Source organism: Helicoverpa zea, chromosome 27 (assembly GCF_022581195.2).
Source record: "Helicoverpa zea isolate HzStark_Cry1AcR chromosome 27, ilHelZeax1.1, whole genome shotgun sequence".
Lineage (NCBI taxonomy): Eukaryota > Metazoa > Arthropoda > Insecta > Lepidoptera > Noctuidae > Helicoverpa > Helicoverpa zea.
The window spans coordinates 6,443,833-6,464,284 of NC_061478.1; the positions used below are offsets into that span (position 1 = coordinate 6,443,833).

Here is a 20,452-nt window from a genome sequence, read left to right on the forward strand (position 1 = left end):
TACATAGTTCAGTCGGTTTACTTGAAATGACTGCCTATCTGACTTCCTCAACCCAGTTACCCGGGCAACCCAATACCCCTTGGTAAGACTGGTGTCAGACAGTCTGGCTTCTGACTACCCGTTACGACTGCCAAGGATGTTCAATGACAGCCGGGACCTACAGTTTAACATGCCTTCCGAAACACGGAGGAACTCAAATAACAGCCAGGAGCCACAATGTAACGGGACTTCTGAAACACTCATTATGTCATTAATGGTCACCCATCCAAATATAGTTGCTTAACCTTGATCAATTTCAGTTACTAGTCCACTAGCCCCTTAAAAGTTAATGCCTGTAAAAAACGCATTAAAATTGCTAAACCATTTCCGATGGAAATTAGAAAAAATAAACTTCGAAGCGTGAAGGAAACACAATTAATTTTGAGGAAGGAAATACAGTTAATTGCTTACGAATGGAATCAGTTCGATTGTAGGAAGTTTATATTATTCACGCAATATTGGCCGTTCAAATATTAGTGAAAAATGTTATATACAATGTGCATCGAAGAGCACGTTAATGTCGGTCCTGCGCCTGATCTCTCTCCGGTGGTGTCGGATTGTCGTCCCATCGCGCTATGAGAGTGAAGGAATAGTGAGTGCACCTGTGTCTGCGCAAATGCTCGTGCACTAATATGTCCTGCGCAGCTGGCTGATCTCCTTAAATGAGACCGTGGACGCCATTACAATACTAGCTTCTGCCAGCGATTTCAGCCGCATCCCGTGGAAACTTCTGCACGAACCCGGATAAAAAGCCTAATATAACCTTCCTCGATAAATGGGCAATCTAGCACTGAAATAATTTTAAAACCAGATTTGTATCTACTGAGATTAGAGCGTTCAAACAAAGAAATAAACTCCTCAGCTTTATTATATAATTATTATACAGATTAAGAAATAAAATAAAACTTGTTGAAAATAGATTAATCCATACAACATAAACGAACATTATTTTCTTAAAAAATCGTTATTAAAACAAAACATATATTTTGAACTTAGCCTTATAGTCTTCATTTCAGCCTTCATTTAAACCAAAATGTAATAAAATGTAATATAAACTTTTCCTATACCAAAGAGGAAAAAATATCTATACATATAATGTATCTCTAAAAATATAACACGATACAATGGTAGACAGATTTATTTACAAACTTGTGTCAGTTTGTAAATCTGCATTTATTTAAAAAACTGTCAAATATATATACAAATGACAGCCGAACTTACTGTATTTTCATTACGTAACTTTACCCATGTAGATTCTAAGTGAATTTGCTTACAAATTGTTAACTAAACTACTAAACTAGAATAGTTTTTAAAATGTTGTAATTTGCTTATTCCGCGGCCGTGCGATCAATATATGTTACAAATGCTGGTTCGATTTCACGCGCCTTCGCAACCAGTGGGGTTACCATGACAACGTGAAATGTGTTATTTTTTCGTTTTCTTTTTTTTTGTCATGACTTTAAGAGGTAGTATGTTTTTTTGACACTGAGTGTAGCTGTAGTATTGAATGTAGGTAATTGATATTAACTTGATCATTTATAAGAAAGTATACTGCCTAGGAGTATAGTTATCGGCTCGAATCTTGAGCTCTGACCTTCACCTGCGCAGAAGTAATTTATTGGGTCCCTTTTGTGGTATGAAGTGAGGCGCGGGGGCGGGCTAAAGCGGTGATTGGCCCGCAGTGCATCGCGTCATAGCCGACACTCGGGATTGGTTCTTTGCTAATATGTAGGTCAGAGCTCAAGATTCGTGCCGATAACTATATACGTACCTATATACTGCCTTAGAGAAAGGATAAGCTTTGCCATTCAACGTGGCAATGCTGCTAGCCTTTTGGGCACGCTCCCAGTCGACAGCGATGAGGAAGAATTTTCGACGTGTTTTAGTTATAGTGTAAATACATACCTCTTTTATATATTTTTTTTAAACTTGTAAATAACATGAAGTGATTCAATTTGCAGAGTTGTTCGCATTTTTTTATATTGCTTTGGACTTTTACTTAGTACTTATGGGTACTAAGTTCAGTCCATAATTTCATACGAGTCGATTAAATTATATTTTCTGGTAGGAGAGGGAGGTTACACAAACTCCTTCCGGCACAAGGGTAAAAAGTAGCCTATGTTCTTTTTCAGGCTCTAAACAGTGTGTACCAAATATTTAAATCAGTTCAGTTGTTTTGGTGTAAAAGTCCGAAAGATAGACAGCCTTTGCATTTACCTATAAAATATTAAATACCCAAGTCTAAACTGGATAAATAATAATACTTAAGTTTATATCATATTGAATGCACACCACGCATGCCCACAAATAAGTAGGTCATCATACCTATAAAAACAGCACTTTATGGATCATTAACCATATAGGTGAATATCGTTATATATATGACATAATGGGCTGTTTCCTATAATTTAATATAACTATATTAATTACCCTTTACATACAATTTCATAAAACTAGCTATTTTCCATATGTTTTACTCGTGTCCCGAGACGATTACTTCATGCACTCAAAAATATGCATTTTTACTATTTAAAAGCCTATATTTGCTGGAAAAACTGTCAAAAATATTAAATATTTTTAATGCTGTATATTATTACTTGTTTTAGTCAGTTTTTTTGCTTGCAAGGGAACTACATCCCGCACAAGGACAAAAAGTAGCTTAATATAAACTAATATACCTTTATGCTGCTAAGTTTCATAAAAAAACACTAGTTTTTTCGTAACAAAGAATAACAAACATACGTACATACATTCTTACAAATTTTTGCTTTTACAGTAATTTTAAGAATAAGGATACCTTCTAACTTCTAGGCTACACACGCTTTCGAATTACCTACGGAAAAAGTCCTTCCCAATATAATATTGAAGTTTACTACATACGCTTCAATTTTTTTTTTTTTTTTTTTTTTTATCGATATTTATTTATTCACAAAATATTTACATTAATTGAAAATAAAATAAACTTATATATATATACAACTTAAAACTAATATAGGGCATCAAAAAATTGCTCCTCATCGCTCTCACTGGGTAATGTACCCAAAAGACTGGCAGCATTGCCACGTTGGATGGCAATGCTCAACCTCTGTGCGAAATAAAAGCCAGCCTTTGGGTCCCGGGAAGTGTCAACCAGGCGCTGGGAGATATCCCTGGCAAGAAGGTGGGCGCTCGGACCCCACGGCCCTAGAGTTTCAACCCCAAACGGCTCAAACATGTAATTGCCTATAAGGTTACTATATTTGCGCCGCTTGAGGTTCTCTGCTTGTGCAGCGGCGGAGCCAGCACGACATGCAGTTCCGGGAAGGTGAGATGGCGCAAGAGTGTCGACGCATGTCGCGTCCCACACTAAAGTCCTACCCACCTTCCACGGAAATAGCGACATGCCGTCTGGTCTCTTGCCATCGTCGCGTGCCAAGCCATTTGGTTCGAGTACGGCTGGCACGCCGACGGCAACAAGAGCGCGACGGATCACGTCGTTTATGTTTGCATGTCGTGGTATGCGGCCGGCACTCCGGCTGCACGACAGGCCGTGGTGACCGAGGCTGTTGACAGCTTCCCCGCAGTGGCAGCGATGAGGAGAGCAGCATGGAGCACCTAGTCGGAGGCAAACGGCGAGTCTGAAGGTGGTGTCATCAAACATGGTGCCTGTGTTTGAAGACGGAAGTGCAAGAAGCCATAGACCCGACTCCCATTCACCCACAGCCAGTAGGCGCGCTCGCTCTGCAGAAGTCATTGACGTATCGATTAAACTTTTCCGTATTACTCTGCAGAGCGGCTCATCCCACTGTCTCTGAGAGGACAGGTTGGCGGGTAAGTCGGTGTTCGGGCATGCGACTTTCCAAGCGTTTAAAGCCTCAGTCAGGCTTGGCACCTCAAAATTGACCAGTGTGGTGGGTAATATTTTCCTGATCAATTTCTCAGTGCCATGGACCGAGGAAATAAAGGCTGGTAAACTTACACTGGAAATTTTACGGACGCCAAGTCCTCCCATACGGATGGGAAGAGTCGCTTGAGACCAAGCTCTGTCGTCCAAGGCCACATTTAAAATGGATGATAGTGTATGTCTTATAATTTCGTCGATTTTGTTTGAAGTTTACTTAATATACCTTTCGACATTAAAACCTTGACTGTCCCCAACTTGCTTAACGCATAGTCACCGTCCCCCCCACTCCCCTCCTATATGCGCAAGCGACTGCCAACAGTCAACTTTGCGCGCGCGCCGTTTACAGACACGATTTTATCCATTTTTCTCTTGCATATACAAACTTTTTCTTGTATTTTTTGTACTGTGTGTTAAAATAGAGTTTTTTTTAAGTGTCAAGTGAGTTTTTCATATATTTAAGTTTTCGTTTTTTTGAATTTTGGTTTATTTGTGTTCGTGTGTAGTATTGTGTTGTTTGTCTGTGTGTGTGAGGTTTTCAATGTAAATCTTGGGTTGTATGTTTTTTCATTACATAATTGAGAATTATGCGATAGGTTATATGTTGTTGTGTTATTACTTTTTTATACTTTAAATTAGTATTTATGTAGAAGTTAATTGTGTAATATTGCTATTTGTGGAAGAAAGCGTTCATCTGTTTCGAAGAATATAATAAAAATAGTGTCCTAGTACTTGTAACAGAATGAAATTAAATACTTTAAAACTAGACGCTCCCGAGTAGCGATGAAGCAACTTCCTGCAGCCGGATAAAATGTGGCCCATGTCCTTTCTCTATTTCTGGATTATCTGTGTACGAAATTTCATTTAAATTGGTGCAGTAGTTTTGACCTGATAGAGCAACATACAGATATACTTTACTTACCTATATATTCAGTTAGTAAGGCTAAATCTCTTCTTCTAAGGTCGTGAATTCGATTCCCAGATTGACCAATATTTTTTAGCACCACTTTAATTTAGTTTCATCGCTTATAAATTGCCTGTATATTAGCTAGACGAAATTGCTTTTGCGAAATGACTTAACTTTAAAACTAGACTGTAAAAATTGTTACGAAATATTATAACAAACCAGTTTGGAAGGTGTCAACACGAAATCTTAACTAATATTATAAATGCGAATGTCATGTTCGTTTGTTACGCTTTCTCGGCGAAACGGCTGAGCTGATGCAGGTGTAATTTGGTAGGGAGATTTATAGGAATATTGTGAGATATGAGTTTTAGGTAGGTCCCGGCTGTCATTAAACATCGTTGGCAGTCGTTACGGGTTGTCAGAAGCCAGTAAGTCTGACACCAGTCTAACCAAGGGGTATCGGGTTGCCCGGGTAACTGGGTTGAGGAGGTCAGATAGGCAGTCGCTTCTTGTAAAGCACTGGTACTCAGCTGAATCCGGTTAGACTGGAAGCCGACCGCAATATAGTTTGGGAAAAAGGCTCGGAGGATGATGTGAGATATGAGTTTTGTTGGTACGTATTTTTTGAAGATATGGATGAAACTGAAAAAAATACATAGTTTTTGTAATCTATTAATCATATTATAGAGTTTGTAAAGTTATAGGTAGTAATCTCTGGATCTATTGAACCGATTTCAAAAATTCTTTCACTGTTGGGGCGCTACACTCTCCCCGAGTAACATAGGCTATATTATATCCCAGTACGGGCAGTAGTTCCCACGGGACGCGGGTGAAACCGCGGGTTGTTGGCTTGTAGATTACCTATAATATGTTATACGCGTGCGTGAGATGATGCCCTCCTAGACGATTATCGGCTACGGCGGCTGTTCTCATGTAAGGAGATCAGCCAGCTGTGCAGGACATATTATAGTGCACAAGCATTTGCTTGGACACAGGTGCACTCACTATTCCTTCACTCTCATAGCGCGATGGCACGGCAACACTTACAGGACACGGGTGAAACCGGTGTATATTGCTAGTTTTATAGTCGTTATTATAAGAACTTTTACTTCAAGCTAATAGTTATTTACAATCATTAGGTGTTAACTTACAGCCATAGTTTCCAGTGGTTAATTTAAAAGATACCTATTAATTTTTTTTTTGTTCGTGTAGTTTATTTCTTGCTTGTAGGTAGTTTTTATATTACGATAGGATATTATAAACGAAGTTCAACACTTTTGAAATTAATATGAATACCTATAACCTAGTTCAGAAACTAAGTTGGTATTTGTATGAATTTATATATTTCTTCCTCAATCCTTCTCCCTGTGAGAGAAGGCCTGTACCCAGCAGTGGGACGATAAAAAGGCAGTAATAGTATACTTTAATGACATTTTTGAAAAATTTTAAACCAGTATTTTGGTCTCAGCTGAATTCAGGATATTTTAACAACTAAACTTACTTCAAGAATTACTCTACATAGGTACCTATTTGTTAGTGAAAAACGTAACATCCTTAAAGTAGGTAGTTATTCATTTCGTCACGAACAAATAGAAAAACAGACATTGTTTTATCATCTAGACTGTAAAGTACCTAGTTAGAAACTAAACCAATAACGACAAGTTACGTTAAAATAACAAAAATATGCATTTTAATAATAATTATCCTTATACATGTAATAATTTTAAAGTTACTTTAAACTATAATTTAACGCACATACTACAGAGTTTCTAATCTGATATTTAATGTGAATTCTCAGCAGTTTATCTTTGTAATGCATTGTATTTTATCTCCCAGCTTTGTATGAGAACACGACTTAGAGTATACAACCAACTGGAGCTGCCAACAGCACTAATCTCTTAGCGAAACATAAAACCAACGAGAATAATATAGGTATTTTTATCTACACCTTCCTGTAACTCTGAGAAATACTATGCTGAAAATGTCATCAAACGTACACACAAACATAACAGGTCAAAGTGAGAACCTCCTCTTTTTTTATGTCGGTTAAAAAGTCTGCCAATTTAACTGAGGAAACGCAACAAATAGTGATAGCTCATGCACTAGCTTCTGCCAGCAGTTTGTCGCTTTTCAGAATTCCTTCCCTAACATGAATGAAAAGTAGCTTATGTGTTTTTCTGATAAATAAGCTAAAAAATCCATTGGGTAGTTATTGCGTGAAAGAGGACCAAACATCCGTACATACATACAAACCGTCGCGTTTATAATATTAGGTAATTAGGCTCTCGTGACTGGAAGCCGACTCCAACATAGTTGGGAAAAGGCTAGGCAGATGATGATAGGCTCTCGTATCTTTAGCAGAAAGAAGGTAATTATGGCGTATCCAGTTGGTTCACTTCTCTAAGCAACGCACACACAACAAACAGACATGCAAACAATTATAATTACAGGGAAAACATGTTAATTTAATTTTAAATGCATAATAATATAAATGAAAACCCAAGGGGGGTTATTCAAAAAGTAAAATTTTACATAAAAGACATTTTTTACCTATATTTCAAATTCGCGTTTTATGCAGTTGTCATATATATAGTATTTTATTTCTACGACTATTACTTTGGTTAGTAAATAAACTGTTTTTTGTTTTGTACAGAAATGTGAAGTGAGTGAGTGACTAGTGACAAATGTTATAAAAAAAACTGTGACTTTTTGGTGTATTTTTGCAACTGATTAAGGAGAATTTGGTAAGTTTTTTCATGTAGTTTTTAAGTCTAAATATAAGAGTTTTTCTTTTACAGCCAAAGACCTGAAAACAGATATTGACTACAAAATTGGATAAAAATACCCATGCATAACACTATTCTTCAAATATGTTTCAAAATACTTTATACCAATTTTTTTGAGTTTTTTTTTAAATAAAATGACTGTTTTCAGGTTTTTGAACAAAAGAATACATAACCCAGTCTCCGGCAGTCTAACTAAAATACCATTCAATGACAGCCATACCTTTTTTTTTTTTTTTTTTTTTGTTGTCGCTGGGCTAAAAATGCTATTACGCATCCCCTTCCCGTCGGGGGACGGGAGAGGGGTATGTGGGACTCCCCGGTAAAAACGTTCCCGGTATACCCACTAAAAAGGCCCAGCGGCACTCCGACCTCGCCTGAGTGGAGGGGGTCTGGGAATCTATGGCATCCAGTCCCCCACCGGCGAATGACAGCCATACCTACAAAAAAAAACTATCTTAAAGTCCATAGATAAAACTCTTTTTTTTTCAAAATACTTTATTTATACAGTATTTCTTAGGCATTTGTCCATGTTTTTTTTTATTGATTGTGTTTAACCCATCAAAGGGAGGATAACATATTTTTTAATTTTGTTATTTACTTCTTATTATTTTACCAACTTCTCTACATTGAATGCTTGCCTATCTAACAAAGCCTATTTATCCGCCATTATTATATAATATTCAATACTATTCCAACTTAAAGTAAATCGTGTCCTACATTAACAGCGAACACGAAATACAGACAGACATATAAAATTAAACTATTACATACTACTATGAGTGCAGACTTTGCCTGCGGGCTGATTGTAATAATAGATGAAGCCAATTTTTATTTAATTGCATAATCATCTTCAGTTTTTAATGAGATCAAAATATGTGTACATGGTGATCTATTTTTTTTATTTATTTCTACTAGTGTTAGGTAGGATCATGGGTAAGTTTATTATACTGAGCACATTTTATATTAAATTCACGATGTAAGTATATCGTTAGCGCGGCCCTGGTCCATAAAAGGCCTACGAAGTAACATGATGGATTTTTAGTCAGTAAAAGTCTGACAATCCCTCACCGCTGCTAACCCACAGAGGGAGGGGTCATTTGATGATTATTGCCATCGATAGAAAAAAGTTCACGATATACATAGAACTTTCCTAATATACCATCGAAACCATGAGTGGAAAGGGTTAAAGGTAAAATTAAATTTTTTAATGACAATTTCATTTTATAGAAAACTCTTGTTAACATTTAAAGCCAGCTGTTTCACGTAATTTCACCCGCTCAGGGAACTCAGAAAAACTTCTTCCCGTACCTGGATAAAATACAGAAAACAAACAAACGATCAAATCTTTCCTTCTTTAATATATTGAAGTATATAAAATAATGGAACAGCCTATGTATATGACTCGTAGCTCGGAAGTCATTTTTATCGAGGTCAACGGGTTACATAGGTGAATGTAAGAATAAAAGTGGTTTAACCCTTTATATAGTGAATTGATTAATGTACTTAAACATCAATCAAATCAAAAGTCGTTTATTCAAACTTGGTTACAAAACAGCACTTTTCTTACGTTAGAAATTTCCAAATACAGCCTCCAAAACGCCCACCCTTCACCACTTCCTCCATGTGTTTTGCTGGGAAGAAGAAGTGGCGCAACAAACTCCCCAGCAAAATTATAAAAGCATCATCATCATAAAAAATACAAGACATATGTCCTTGATTTTATCTTTTTCAAACTATGACTTCCACACCATTTTAAGAGACCCACATAAAGTAAATAACCACTAGAGAGCGCACTCGACAATTTCTTCTAAGAACACAACTCACCACTGCGGGCCGGGGGACGCAGCATAATCCGCGGCTACTATTGGTCAGTTCAAGGTCGAGTTGCATGAGTACGCTCAGCAAGGGATTGCTCTCTTTCAATTGAAAAATATCGATAAAATGTATTTCATCGTAGTAATAAATACTCAATAAAAATCAGTCTATTACAAAAAAAAGACCTCCGTACAAGAAAATTATTGATTCTTAAAATGTATTAATTTAGTATAAGTTTTTCGAATTAATGTTTTAGGGTCCTGATGGTTTTTGGTAAAAAAACGATAATCGAACGTCTACATATTTCTTGATATATTTTAAATAGGTACACGATGTAATTATTTCAAAATTATGGGGTTTATAAAAACTTACTAAGATATGCAAAAACAATGTTGGAATTGCTGAACTAAATAAACGTCGGCATTGATTTAAATATTCAAAACAATTGGGAGTGAAGTGCCTCGAGCAAACAACACTGTATTTTGTTGGGGACCAATTTTCCATATTTCTGGAATCTTAAAAAATCTAAAATGAAAATATTTTTTTGTATTTAAGTAATTTGTTGAGGCACCAGGAACAGCTGTCTCTAACGTAACTATGGTCAGTTAATTAACTCATTAGCCGAAATAAAACATATTTTATAATTAATGTAAATTTACTATTATCGATATCCACTTCATCCTTAAAGGTAACAGCTCGAATTTCATCGATAGGAATACAAAGGGCAAGAAAGAGATGGACGTATTAGAATTTCTTAACGAAAGAAAGGGACTTTTCCAAAAGACATCAACGAGCTTGAGCGCGGTTCACCAACCACCAATTTAAATAGACCCCTGTGGTATTTCGTAATATAATTAAATCAAAGCCAAATATTGGTATTGATACTTGCCGATGCCATCCTTTTTGTCCTAGGTGTCCTGGATTGTTTCCCGCACCATTTCATCGCGCATGTAGGCATTTTTTTTATTTTTTACTAAATAAAATCCTCAATAATTTAGCGTGTTCGCAGGTCATAGACTTGGTCGCTACTAAAGGATCGTACTGATCGTAGCCTTATAATACGCGCAAAATCGCTAACGTTTGGCGAGCGTCGGGGCACTGTATGCGCAGTCAAGTGGTTTTATAGTCTTTGGAGACCCATAACAAAACTTTCACCCCATACTAATTTGACCTCTAACTATAACTATCAGGTTAATTATAACTGTAACTTCCTTGTAACTTATTCAAGTCACCTCCATCAAAACTGTATAAGGATTGAGTAAGACATTACCTCCCTTTTGCGAAGTAGGTTACACAGTGACCTCGGGTTTATGGGGTCAGTAGCCTCATAGCCTTGGAATAAAATTGGGGTATGAAAGAACCTTAATTTTGTCATGCCTGACAAAAGTCTTATTTTAGTTAACTGAAAATAACACAAAGGAAAATGTTTATTCTTTATTTGTGCAATAAAAGATAAAAGTCATTAATTTGCATAAAAACAAATCAAAATCTTGCAGCGAAAATTAATTCTATAATTACATACTAATGAAAGATTATAAAACAATGTGCAAACTTAAATGATGAAACTAGATGTCAAAATATTACGAAACTGCAGAAGCGATTGTTATAATCGATCAGAATCGATTAGACAGGGTCTAATCGACAGCTTTCAAACGATTTATAATAGACAACCACTGCGAAACCAATCTGTGTGGTTTGCACGGAGGAAGGAAAAATAGTGGAGATGCCATAAGGCCGGTATTCAGGCGGCTTCTTGTAGGTCAAGCGACTTAGGTATAGGCGTGATCAGTTAGTAGAACTAACGAGACGTTTGGGTTCCTTGTCATATCAAAACTAATCTGTCAAAGATTGGTCTTGATTGTTTAGTGATTTTATTTTGAAAACCAGATTCTGCCAGCGGTTTCACCCGCGTCCCGTTAGAAGCTTCTACCACAGACTCGGATAAAAAGTAGCGTATGTATATATGTCGATAAATAAATGGGCTATCTGACACTGAAATAATTTTTCAAATCGGATTTTCAACAGTAGCGCGTTTAAACAAACAAAATCTTCAGCTGTATTAGTATAGATAATCGGCTGATTTCGTAGAAGGCCTGTAAGGGCGGAGCTAGTAACGTTCCTCGTCCCCCTGACTTACATCGCATGTTGTCGCGCTACTTTCTTAGGAGATTTTGCGTTATGACATCTCCGCTACTCATTTTGTTCTCCATGCTTTCAAATGATTTATAAACGACAGACACTGCGTAATCGATTTGCAGTGTTTGACTTATAGAATCGACTTTTCGCTGTGAAAGCTCATTTTAAGTACAAAGTGTTTTTTGAAATGACTTTTCTATTTTCTATTGGATAAAGGGTTTTTAATATCTCATTGGACTAAAGGGCTGTCTTTGAAAATGTATGTTATTTTGCTTTACTCGAGGCTCGTGGCTAAATAACAGCCACAAGATTAAGTTTGGCTTGCTTAGCCTTTTCCGAACTATGTTGGGGTCGGCTTCCAGTCTAACGGGATGCAGTTGAGTATCAGTGTTTTAATAAGTAGCGACTGCCTATCTGACCTCCTTAACACAGTTACCCAGGCAAGACAGACCTCTGGGTAAGACTGGTTATCAGATTAACTGGCTGCCGACTACACGTAACGACTGCCAAAGATGTTCAATAACAGTTAATTTTTGTATTAGAGCTATGCCTCATTAGGACGCCAATGGCGACGTCGCTGGCTACGTATCCAAGTAGTTAATATTGAAACGTATGGTGCCTAACTCACATGGCGACGGTATGGCAACATCGCCAAATTGGAAGCGTGGCCACGAGCGACAGTTCCCTACGTGGCTTCTGGCTACTCTGGCAGCTTGGCGACGATGCCACGGTTGCTACTATATTGTATACGGTGCAGTGTATTTCCCTCACTCAGTCGCCAGTGTGGTCGCCAGTCAGCGTGCGATTTCTTCAGCGACGACGTAAACAATTGACAGTCGAGACGCCATGGCCACTCGACTTAGCGACATTTGGATGCCAGAAGTAGCCAGACTTGAGCCGCTGGCGACGTCGCCATGGCGTCCTAATGAGGCATAGCTCTTAAGGAAAATTTAATCAAACTATCGGCCGACTAAAAGTTTGCAGTGTGGTACGCTAAGTGTACTTTCTGCTTATATTCTCAAAAATACATAGGTATGAAGATATCCAACTAACTTATTAGATATTCAAGTCTTATTCCAAGTTTTTTGACCTTCGAAGCCTTTTGTGATTCTAGCGAATTCCAGATATTTATGTATTGATAAACCCATAACTTGTGGGGTGAATGCACCAATGACTGTTTGTGGTTTTCATTTATTTATTGTTTATAGAATTTCAAGTGTGTGACAGAATTCTAATGGGCTGTAGTTGTTATTTATTTTAGTTTATCGATGGTATATTGAAAATAGTTTTTTATTGTGCAGTCTTTTGGAATGAAGAAATAATTTATTATTTTCAAATTGACATTTTGAATAACAAATAAATGTTAATTGCAGAAGAGTTATTGTATTTATATCGTTTTATTATATTCTTAGAATCGGAAATATTAAGCTATTTTAACTAAAACTTAATATGTAAAACACCAACATAGTCTTCGTGAGCGCAAGAACGAATGATAATGAATGAGTGAATGAAATGTACGTAGCTGAAGGAAAGTGGTAAGTTACGCTCCGATGCTTCAATACGATGCATTACAAACGCAAGGAAAACTAAGCAAAAAAGAAATCTTTAACTTGAAGTTATGGTTGTAAAACATGGAAATAGAACATCTTTGAAGATTTTTAAAAATTATTTAGTGCTGAGCATTTAAAGATATTAACAATAGTTGTGTCAAAAATAGAATTCTACACTTTCTTATTTCGTTAGTAACATTATAAATATAGCTTGATATTAAAAAAAAACTACTTGGTGGCGAAATAAACATATTTATTTGCATCCTTTCTAGACTTTACACCGACTCACTTACCAACCCGCATCAAAATCGGATGCACCAAAAGCGAGGTCATCGCGCACAAATGTACATACGGGTCAAGCTGGGAAACCCTTTTTTTTGAAGCTGGTTAATAAAATAAACAAACACAGTTATTACGCTTATCTTATTTACAAAACATATGGAACTATTGTGCAATAATAATAGGATACGATGCAGCAAATTAATATTTTTAAGTCATATTCAACTCTTTAAATATTTTGTCTTGTCATGTTTTATACATAGCCTTCACGTAAATCAACTTATAATCATATAAAATTAGTTTTTTGACATTGAAAGAACCAAACTTAGATTTATATTTTTTTTTATAAAAATATGAAGTGATTAAGTGAAGACCTCAACTTGAAATTGTTAAAAAAATATGCAAAATTAATATCGATATTAAATAACTGGTTTAACTTTAAATATATGCACATACATGTTTTATCTAATTTTAAGCTGAATTAATTATTTCCTTATTACTGACGTGCCAAAAAATATGTAAAAACTATTCCTAATGCAAAAGAGTAATCTTTTAAATATTCCGATATATCTTAAATGCGTATTGTTTTATTTTTAAAAAATCTTGAAAAAAAAACGACTTTAATCTAAAACCTTTTTCTAAGTTTGACTATTTGCCAGAAGAAACATAAAAAAGTCTAGTTATATCAATATTACAAACAATACTTATATTTAAAAATATTTTTGTTTGTATGTAATCGATAAGCTCAAAAACCCCTGGACCGATTTTAATATTTTTTCAACATGAGAAACCTACATTATCTGCGAGTAACATAGGCTATATTTTTTCTTGTTACGGACAGCAATTCCCTCTGGACGCGAGTGAAACAGCGGGAAAACGGCTGGTTTATAAAACATATAAATAGTACTCAAACTTTTCAAATAAATACCAATTAACTTTAAGCTGACAACTGTATATCTCACCCTATTAACGTTATAAAACATTTCATTGTTTATTTCTGTCTCCAACGCGCTCAGAATACAAATTAGATAACATTAACTATTGCCCAAGCTTTTGTGTTTGTTGTATTTGTATTGTATTCTATAGTTATTCTTGTAACAATAGATATTAACTGAGACTTATGTAAGTAACAAATATTATTAGCTAACGATTCCCCGCGGTTTCACACGGAAATTCTTCCCGTACGTGGACAAAATATAGCCTATGTTACTCGGGAAGAGTGTAGCTTTCAACAGTGAAAGAATTTTACAAATTGGTTCAGTAATTTCGAAGCCTTTAGGGTACAAACAAACAAAAATGTTTCCTCTTTTTTACATTAGTATAAATAGTATAGACGAGCTGTTTTTTTTTCTGGATTGGATGTTGAAAAAAATTTTTTTTGAATACTGAACTGAACATATGTGCCAACCTCATCGGTTCGAGTCACGGAGGAAGGAAGATAGCGGAGATGTTATACAGGAGATTTTGCGTTATGACATCTCCGCTAGTCATATTGTTCTCCATGGTTCGAGTCCTTGGCAGTCGTTACGGGTGTCAGAAGCCAGTAAGTCTGACACCAGTCTAACCCAGGGGTATCAAGTTGCCCGGGTAACTGGGTTGAGGAGGTCAGATAGGACAGTCGCTCCTTGTAAAACACTGGTAATCAGCTGCGTCCGGTTAGCCTGGAAGCCGACCCCAACATAGTTGGGTAAAGGCTCGGAGGATGATGGTTCGAGTACAAACAAACTTACAAAATCTACTGATCGTAATATGAGATAAGTAATTGCATAGTTACCAGTATAAATTAATACCAGTTTAGCAAGTCTAGTACTTCTGGATATTACGCAATTAAATAATTGGTAATTAATACTCATATACGCTAATCATTGTGACTAAATATACAAAATATTTGATGCTAGTCAATTAGCAAAGATCAACTTTACGTGTAGTGGTAAAATGTGTGTCATTATGAAGTCCCAAGTTCGATTCCTGAGACGGAAAAATGGTGAGAAAAGCGAATGTCAGTTTGTTGAACGGCTAAATCAATTTTGATAGGTGGAACTTGGACATCATCATCAGCCGCAATTTTGATACTGAATCGGATGGCAGGTTAAACTGTAGGTCCCGGCTGTCATTAAATATCCTTGGTAGTCGTTACAGGTAGTCAGAAGCCAGTAAGTCTGACACCAGTCTGACCAAGAGGTATTGGGTTGCTGGGGTAACTAGGTTGAGGAGATCAGATAGGCAGTCGCTCCTTGTAAAACGCTGGTACTCAGCTGCGTCCGGTTAGACTGGAAGCCTACTTAATATATGTTGGGAAAAGACTGGGGATATGTGATGATCCACGGAGTAAAACTGTTAGCAGAAGCTAGATATACGACAAAGTTTATGTTCTCGTTCATGTAAGGGAAATTAGTTTTCTCAGAAAGAAATTGAAACCGTGTTCAGTTTATCATCGAATTCTTGCCCATAAAAGGTAAAAGATTCTTTCCCGTAACACTATCTTCAGTTAAATTATTTAGGCCTATCACCAAATAAACTTAGCTCAACCTAGCTTTTCGTAAGCATCATCCTCCGAGCCTTTTTCCCCAATCATGTTGGGGTCGGCTTCCAGTCTAACCGGATTCAGCTGAGTACCAGTGCTTTACAAGAAGCGACTGCCTATCTGACCTCCTCAACCCAGTTACCCGGGCAACCCGATACCCCTTGGTTAGACTGGTGTCAGACTTACTGACTTCTGACTACCCGTAACGACTGCCAAGGATGTTCAATGACAGCCGGGACCTACAGTTTAACGTGCCATCCGAAACACAGCCAATGGTGTCTAAGATATACTTAGAAAGTACATACAGACTTAGAAAAGTTGCATTGGTACTTGCCTGACCTGGGATCGAACCCGCGCCCTCATACTTGAGAGATTGGTCCTTTACCCACTAGGCCACCACGACTAGTACCAGCGTTTTACAAGGAGCGACTGCCTATCTGATCTCCTCAACCTAGCTTTTCGTAAGCGATCTAAGGTTATCCGCGCACCGCAAACTTAAAGTCGGCCGATAGTTTGTTTGGGCTCATAAATCAGTATGAAGATGAATGGTAGTGCGCACATTACAATGATCAGGTATTTAGCCGGTATCAGACAGACTTGAGAACTTTGATTGGATGCAAGATTTCGTTAAAAATTATTTTGCTAACTATTGGGTCAACTGTTTTGTCTGCAGGGTGCGGGGAGGCTAAGGATTACAAAATAGGTATATATATATATACCTTTATACTTAATCGGAGAGTCAGTCTATGCGTATGCATTTTGCAATAGATCATGTAATAATAAACTGTTCGTAAGTAGTTGTTTGTTATCGTGAAAACAATCCAAGTTTCCAGTAGGTCTTTATCCTTCCTCCGAGCCATTTTCCCAACTTCATTGGGGTCGGCTTCCAGTCTAGCCGCATGTAGCTGAGTACCAGTGCTTTACAAGGAGCGACTGCCCTGCCTGACCTCCTCAACCCAGTTACCCGGGCAACCTACCTAACCCTTTGGTTAGACTGGTGTCAGACTTACAGCCAGTTTCTTCATCAAAAGTTAAAGCCAAGGTAAAAGTCAAAGTAATGTCTAAAGTAAAAGTAACGGTCAAATTAAATTTTTCTATTTCTATTGGCTTCTGACTACCCGGTGTACCACTACCACTGTTTTCATTAGGTCTGAAACCTAAATACCTGATCATTGTTATGTGCATACTACTAATCTTCATACTGATTTATTATCCCCAAACAAACTATCGGCCGACTAAAAGTTTGCAGTATACTTTTACGGAAAGTGTTGGCCTATTGCGTATACATTTTGCAATACCTAGATCATGTAATATGACAGTGTTGCTTGGCAGTTTATTTTATTGAATTGCTAGACCTGTTATGAGTGAATAGCCTATTGCACTAGGTGCTAATTTGAGCTACTGGTGACACAATTTAACTATCTCACAGTCACGTTGTTATGTGTGCTCTTCCACTCGCCTCCATACTAATTAATGAGCCTAATCAAACTATTCTAAAAACACATTCATATATTGGGTCGTTATAGGAGCTTCGAGTTTCCAAAATATCGTTTAAAAATGTGCTGATTAGCACGCTTTTACTATTTTTAGCTTCACTTGTAACTACGTAAGGTATGTAAGAAAATCTTGGAATCTTAATTTGACCCACTTCCCGGTCTTCGATTAGGATGAAATTTTGCACACGTGATGACAATACATGACTAGCTAAGAAACGTTACAAAAAGCGTGTTTTTTTAGTTTATAAACTATTTCTTTTTTTACCAACTATGCAGATGTGTATCAGTGTTCTATACCTTAGTATAATTTATCTGTCAAAGACTATAGATATGACCAAATGCAAGATTTTTGAGGCATAGGTATATTTCAATGATGAATGTAAATAAGAAATAAATAGGTATGTAGGTCAGGTCGCCGGCTGAGGTAATAATTATCGACTCACGCAATGTGACATGTCAATAATTTTAGCATGTATTGTGTTGTCTAGATTTTTTATTGTCCTTTAGCAATTTTATTTGACTGCCTTCTTGGCCGAGTTTTAGGATAAGAGGTTGTGTATTCGTAATGGTAGGTATTATTGATATTGAAAAAAATACAAAGATTCCGAATTGAGAATCTCCTTTTTGGGAGAATGGATATATTTATAAGAATATACGTATTAAAAGTTTTTTGAGAGACTTTTTCCTATCCAAAAGTGCTCTTACTTTTGAGTTCCTGTATTTATTATATAAAAATAAGACTGAATAGATTAAAATTAAGATTTTTTAAACAAAAATATCCAAGTACCTAACGTCTAACTCAACTACCTATTCGCCGCTGAAAATCCCATTAAAATCAGTATAACATCTTCCAAAATTAGCAGAGACAGACATACTGACATACAAAAAATTGTGTGTATCCGTATATTAGCATCATAATATAAACATTCACATAAGTAGGTAAGGTAGACCGCACATCAGTGGTAACTGTCATGCACCTTAACTCAATAGTAATAAGAACGATTTTCCTATAAAACTGTTACCACTGACCTGAAGTTGACTGTACATTCACAAAAACCTGCTAATTTGCTAAAACAAACAGACCAACAAAACAATAGTATTTATTTATATACTTAGAGATAAATATCTTAACAAGCTTACAAAACAGAACACGCCGGAAATATCTATGACGTGTATTACATAACCTCTTACAGATAAAGTCGGTCAAGAAACTAAAAGTATTACTTACCGTTAGTTCGTAATGAAGTATTGTTAGGTTCTAACTTTTCTATACTAATATTATGAAGTTTGTGAGTTTGAACTTTGAAGTTTGAAGTTTTACTGAACCATTTTAGATATTTTTATCAATACAAAAACTTATGTAGAAAAAAAGTGAGCTTCAAATGTTTTTAACCATTTTCAGTTTCAGTTTTATAGTCAGTTTCAGCCAATTCGACGATAGACCTATTTATAATAATTTAGTGTCTAAAAAGGGATATCACTGTATGTCGTTTCTAACTTCTTCTCACTTAAACATAATCTCCCTAGCCTTTTCCAAACTATGTTGGGGTCGGCTTGCAGTCTAACCGGATGCAGCTGAGTACCAGTGCTTTACAAGGAGCGACTGCCTATCTGACCTCCTCAACCCAGTTACCCGGGCAACCCGATACCCCTTGGTAAGACTGATTGTCAGACTATCTGGCTTTTGACTCCATGTAACGACTGCCAAAGATGTTCAATGATAGCCGGGACCTATAACAGTATGTTCTAAAAATAACTACGTCAATATAGATCATTGACCAAACAGTATGTTCCATAGATATACACATATATAATATATGTATATTTAACTTTTTTTTTTTTTTAATTTCAATTCTTATATTCAATTATCTATAATTTAATTTTACGGCTAATTAGTTACTAATAAATATATATACAACATACAACTAACTTATTACCTAATATATACACTTACTATAAATAAAAATATTTAAAAAATTGCATCAAAAAACTTTTCCTCATCGCTGCCCACCGGGAGTGCACCCAAGAGGCTGGCAGCATTGCCACGTTGGATGGCAATGCTTACTTTTTGGCCAAAATAAAAACCAGCCCTTGGGTCACCTGAAGTGTCAGCAAGTCGCTTAGCGATATCCTTATATAGGAGATGAGCACTTGGACCCCACGGCCCGAGGGTTTCAACCCCAAACGGCTCAAAGGTATAGTTACCCACCAGGGTACTATATTTGCGCCGTTTGAGGTCCTCTGCAGCCGCAGCAGCGGAACCAGCACATCGCGCCGAGCTAGGAAGGTGAGATGGTGCAAGAGTATATTTAACTACATATACGTACGAATGACCTTGCTAACTTGCTCAGATGCGCGAAGGTTGTTGAGTGTCCTGTTTGGCAATTACAGATGTTATAATGTTTAGACAGGTTGCTGAATTCTTTTGTGTTTGGACAAGTTTATTAATAGGTAGGTACTTGTCTTATTACAGACTTCAACCAAGTTCCGCCTGCAGGGGAACGGGTTCTACCCAGGAATAACAAAAAATAGCCTATGTATTGTCTCAGATATTAGAGTAGGTACCTGTATTTAAAATTGTGTTTTCCCATTCACAATAAAATTTAGAAAGGAAAGATGTTACTGAAAAAGTCGTGGTGGATTGCCTCAATCCAATGCATCAAAACCTTAAGAAGGGAGAAGAACTTAAGAAGTCCGAGGCTTCCATCCAGGATATGTAGCTAATTACCACAGGCACACAAAGATATCAAAAGCATAACTCACTTTTAATTAAACCGGTAAAGTCCTATTCAATATCTTGTTAACTCTATGACCATTGATGACCAAACACAAATGACATTTGACCTGACATTTAACTCAAAATGGTATTTAATTTACAATGCTAAAGGATAATTAATTAGATTCATCAATTACAAGATTATTTAAGGTTAAGTTGCTTACCACAGCTAGATCCTGGAATGGTAACCACTATTTTTAAGCCAAGAATCCAAAAACTTTCAGGTTTCTACTCAATTAATAGTTTTGCAGTCATCAGTGGCCC

At 36.6% G+C, this 20,452-nt stretch overlaps 1 protein-coding gene across 4 annotated transcripts in view; it reads left to right on the forward strand.

Moving 5' to 3' along the window:
• LOC124643564 (proteoglycan 4-like) overlaps positions 1–20,452 on the forward strand; it is an 84,204-nt gene that overhangs the window by 24,558 nt on the left and 39,194 nt on the right. For 2 of the 4 annotated variants that reach the window (XM_047182576.1, XM_047182579.1), the window contains exon 2: positions 7,480–7,570. The gene's annotated coding sequence lies outside the window, so the exon portion shown is untranslated. Of the gene's footprint in view, positions 1–4,309; positions 4,361–7,278; positions 7,571–20,452 lie in introns of those variants that run through there. The other 2 variants (XM_047182577.1, XM_047182575.1) reach the window with 2 other exon arrangements.